Source organism: Oncorhynchus keta, chromosome 14, assembly GCF_023373465.1.
Source record: "Oncorhynchus keta strain PuntledgeMale-10-30-2019 chromosome 14, Oket_V2, whole genome shotgun sequence".
Taxonomy (NCBI): Eukaryota; Metazoa; Chordata; class Actinopteri; order Salmoniformes; family Salmonidae; genus Oncorhynchus; species Oncorhynchus keta.
The window spans coordinates 63,968,572-63,973,452 of record NC_068434.1 but is presented as its reverse complement, the minus strand read 5'-3'; the positions used below and the strand labels follow the sequence as shown (position 1 = coordinate 63,973,452).

At 39.4% G+C, this 4,881-nt stretch overlaps 1 protein-coding gene across 6 annotated transcripts in view; it reads left to right on the top strand.

Moving 5' to 3' along the window:
* cbfa2t3 (CBFA2/RUNX1 partner transcriptional co-repressor 3) overlaps positions 1-4,650 on the top strand; it is a 63,024-nt gene extending 58,374 nt beyond the window's left edge. For all 6 annotated transcript variants that reach the window (XM_052462118.1, XM_052462121.1, XM_052462117.1 and 3 more), the window contains one exon: positions 1-4,650. This exon is cut by the window's left edge and continues 1,241 nt beyond it. The gene's annotated coding sequence lies outside the window, so the exon portion shown is untranslated.
* Positions 4,651-4,881: the final 231 nt, after the last annotated feature.

Genomic DNA, 4,881 nt, shown 5'->3' with positions numbered 1-4,881 from the left:
AAATATTCTAAACAAATAATAATAAGAAAAATAATAAAAAAATAAAAAAAGTGAACTACCTTGCTAGCGAGCCAAGAAAATGACACCGGACTCACCTCTCTGTACCGATGTGAACCCAAATGAATTCAAAGAAGGAATTTTAAAAAAAACATGATCCAAACCTTTTTATTACACTGCCAAAGTTACTAAGAGACAAGGAGAAGCACTCATCTTGTAACCAAACGCAAGCAACTTCACCTCCTCAGCAGCAAAGCTCTGGGAGATAAAGCCTGTAGAGCAACAACAGGAGTCACACTAAAACTCTATATTGAGTGTACTGTAGCTGGCCTCTGTCAGCCTGAAAATACCCACAGTGATCCACAGAGAGAGAAATCCAGAGCAAACATTTGAAACGCCTGCAACAATAGACAATTGAAATGGGAGGACGAACCACTGAATGTGACAGTGATTTATGTAAATGGTAACGGAATGGACAAAGAAGCAGCTACTTGGCCTCAAAAAGAAGATGAAAGGCATTGGAACTGCCAAAAATAACCTCAAAAAAACTGATAACCTGTCCAAGCAAGCATTGTACAGTACGGACAAGACTTTTGTTCCTAATTATGTTTTTTTTAAACTCTATCAAGAGGATACATTTCAGTGAGTCGTACCTTTTCACCCTCTTTTTCCAAAGCATGACAAACAGACTAACGAGCCTCATAAGCGGTGTAGACTCAGTTCTCTTCTCTCTCTCTTTCTACCTCCCCCCCACTTTCCCGTATGTTCCTCCCTAAAACTCTCTCGTTCCTCTGTCAACCCTACCCCCTTTGGACATAACCTCTGAGCAGATATCTGGGAAGGGATCAAACCTGCTTGTAGATATTCCTTTCTTTGTTTCTCGATAAAAAAAAAATGTGTCTCTGTCTCTGGTGTCCACCTGTGCTGCCCTTGTGCATTTTCAGAAAGAGGGACTTTTCTTCTTTTTAAGTTTGGACAAAACATTGAAGCAGGAGCAAAGACTCTGGGAGAGAAAACCCCATGTTGTACTTATCGTTCAATTTGTTGTATCTTTATCAATGAAAAGAAAATCCTCTTGTAGAATATTTTATATTGCTCGCATTGTAAGACAGTGAGAGGACAGAGGTGCAATATGAAGAGAATTCAGCTACTGGGTGGAACCTCAGCAACTACCCATAGGGGTCATATAATATAGATACATATAAATATATTTAAAATAACATCAGTAACTTAATGTGAATGTACATAGTATTTAAAGAGGTCCAAAAATGTGTTTGCCAAATAACAGAAACCTTGAAAGTAATGTACAATGTCCAGAATATGATTTCTTTCCAGTTCATTTTTTAATCAAAGGAATTTTCATTTCTCATAAATCCTTCTTTTCTACCAGATTAGCAAAAATCTGTTGAGTGTGTAATCTCAAAAAGATGTTATGAGGAGGGATGTTGGCAGCGATAGTGGTTTTCTTCTGGAGTCACAGTTCTTATAGCTCCCCCTATGATTGATGGCAGCGTACTCCACTGACTCCCTTCAAGAGGAGCCAGCTATAGCTCTCATGACAGGCCCAAGATGATGGTTTTAAAGAGGAGAAAGAGAGGCTTATCACACATTGATTCTAAAAGCGTCCTAGCATGAGGCTAAATTACTCCACTACTCTGGATATTGGATTCAGAACGCAAGAACTTGTGCCCAATAAGTTATCTGTATCTGTGTGAAACATTGCCATCCATTGGGCTGAAGTGCCACTGCAGTGGGCCACACTGAAAACCCTGTGGGCTGCACTCAAAACAAAGCCAACACACTGGTCTGGAAGTCTGAAGCTTAACCTAACCGTGATACTGCCCAATCCTTTCACTGGTTATTTTTTTCTTACTCTGTCCATAGATTAGTTTGTGAAGATGCAGTCTCAGTCATTTTTTCCTCGTGTAGCTTTAGGATCCTAGCAAGGCAAAAAGGACTCAGAACCTGGGAGAGTTGGAACAGATGTCTTCACAATCACAGACTAACAAGGAGGAATGCCATCTCATACAGTAATGTCATCACAAGCTATAAGTTAAAACATCATTGAGTTAGAATTACAGGCTCAAATGGCTTTCAAACATAGCATTAAATAGGGACTGTACCTGCCATGTTAAAATGAATGATATAATAATCCCTAACCAATTGGCCACATAACTCTAAAATGGACCAAGCTTTTGTGTTGTTTTATGTTCTACTGTTACAAGTATGGTCTGCCAGGCTCTTTCACATGTAAAACCTAGATTGACATATTGACGCAGAAACGATTAGATGTCAATTAGCATTGACAGTGTTGTTTAATTTATCACATATGTACATGATCTATTTTCCTATATGTCAGTATCAAAAAGTAATATATAAATCGTTCAAGTGTGATAAGCTGCGAGGTACCCTGCATCTGCGTGTATATGTGTGTCGTATGTTATTACCGGTGTATTGAAATGACTTCAGCCTGGGTATGTTTCTAAACCTCTTCAGCCCTCTGCTCTTTAACCCCCACCTGAACATCCCTCCTGTCTCCTGACCCACCACAAGCTACCTCCTGTGACCCTGCAGCACATGACTGGGAGAGGTCACTGAGCTTTGGGAGCAGGGCTGCGAGCAGACATGCAAACTCACACAAACATCAGAGCAAATAGGAAACAAACCCGAAAGGTGTAATACCGATTACTTTGCAATGTGTATATTTTCGCACCTCAACCTCTTGTCAGTCAGAAATAGTGATCAAATGAGGAACACTCAGATGCTTTTGATTCTAGGACTCTCTGCGTACACAACACTGTCCAGGGTTCGATATACAGTAATTCCTTCCATCCCCAAGCTGAACGTAAAACCATTACATGCCATTTGTAGTCCACAACAAATAAAAGCACAGACCAAAGTATTTCTGCACGGCGGTGGATTTTGAAATTGTGTAGAGAAAGACCAGAAATAAGGAGGCTTGAGGCCAACTATACCTGTTAACCAAAGTGTCTGAAATAAACACATGCTCAAAGCACAAGACAAAAACAAACAACCAACGCATCTGTGAAGGTGGAGATTTGTAGATTATTTATTCAAGCAATCAAAGCGCTTGTTTCTACATATCTAATGCCTCAGATAAGACTACAGAAACATCTCCGGAATGCGTAATGATTGCTTTGAGTTTTCTTCCTAAGCCTTGCTTACAGATGGAATAAATGCATGGTGTGTGTGTGTGTGTGTACTTGTTTTTCTCTTTTCACAGTTTCTCTGTACAAACTACTTGAACCTTCAGAGCTTTAATGAAACATCTCAGTCAGAATAATGGCAGAGAATTCTAAAGATGTAGCAGTGCACTGAGAGGGAAAGACAGAGTGAACTCACCCACCATATTATCCACAACATTACCGTAGGTTTTGACGACATTTCAATACACATTATCCTTTAATGCTCTCTGTGTGCTTTGCTTGTCTGCGAATCAACCCTGAAACACAATAACTCTTTGATTTGTCACAACTTGTGGCAAATACTATTTTTATTGACCAAAAAAAAAATGTGTGTTTTTAATATCTATCACACCATCTCTCTCTTTCTCTGTTGTCACTTCTTTAGCCCAGCATTGGGGCACATGTTCTTTGGGCAGGTCTATACTGGGGTATAGAGGTCTATACTGGGGTTGATGCTGTTGGACATTTGGCCAAGTAAGCTGTCACTGAAAGGACAGCTGAAGTAGAGTTAGCATGCTGAGTTCCTGTTCTGTGTGACCCATTGGAGAGAAAGACAACTAATTCTCTTTTTTTTATGGCCAGACAAGGTCAACAAGGTTCCTAAAGTGGTATGGGCTCTGAGGAAAGGATTCACGTTCTGGACATGGAATAATGGAAGACCAACTGTGTGTGGAGTGTTCTATTTCATTCATGCCCTGTGATGACTCATGTCATAATGGGGTAATAGGAGGACTGTTCCTGCCTCTGATGTAAAATCTACATAGCCTGGAGTTCTTTGCCTCTTATATATAGATAAAGACTGTCATTCATTCACACATACAGACCACTTTCTTATCTCTTTAGGTTTTTATTACGGCATACATGAAGAGGGCAAATTCTGTGTTTTCGATGGCAAATACTAGCATGTTGGCATCAGCCTCTCCCTAACCATTTACCACCTTTCTGTCAATGGAGTTTCCTGGCTCATCTGATTTTAGCGATTGATTGCCCTGTAAAGCCCGCACTGATACAAAGCTGAGATGGCAAAAGTGGATACAGCTCTTGGTCTCCCCAAGCCATGGTAGGGATGAAAGTGTTGTTGTTGTTTTTATTACTTCAAGACAAACAAAGACTTGGTTTTATATGTGTAGGGAAGCATTATATACTGTATTGTGCAATACATTATTACAGAAAAAAAATGTTTCTGTAGGAAAGGTTGGCGCTTTGAAGAAAAATGTATTTTCCTCTTTAAGGGTCCTATTACCATTCTTTAGATGAAGTGAACTGTGCCAGAAGAATTTAATTGTGATTTTTATTTATTTAATGCATGCTTTCCTTCCCTTTTTGCTATTCCCCTTCTTTAACTGTGCGCTATGTTGGATGTGTGAAGCTGTAAACATTCTAATTCAGGTTATTGTCTGTGTTGAGCTATGTAACTGCGTAATTAAAAATGAAATGAAATATCAAACATATTTCCTGATTTTCTGAGTCAAAGATCCTTATTTCAACGGCATAATGAAATACTGCTGCACAGGTAAGTTGGAAAATCGTATTTTGGTGTAGTGGTATTCAAAATCGGGGTTGCGACCAGGAACTGCATTGGAGTCAACAAAATGTAAATACACTGAACAGAAATATAAACGCAACATGTAAAGTCTTGGTCCCATGTTTTATGAGCTGAAATAAAAGATCCCAGAAA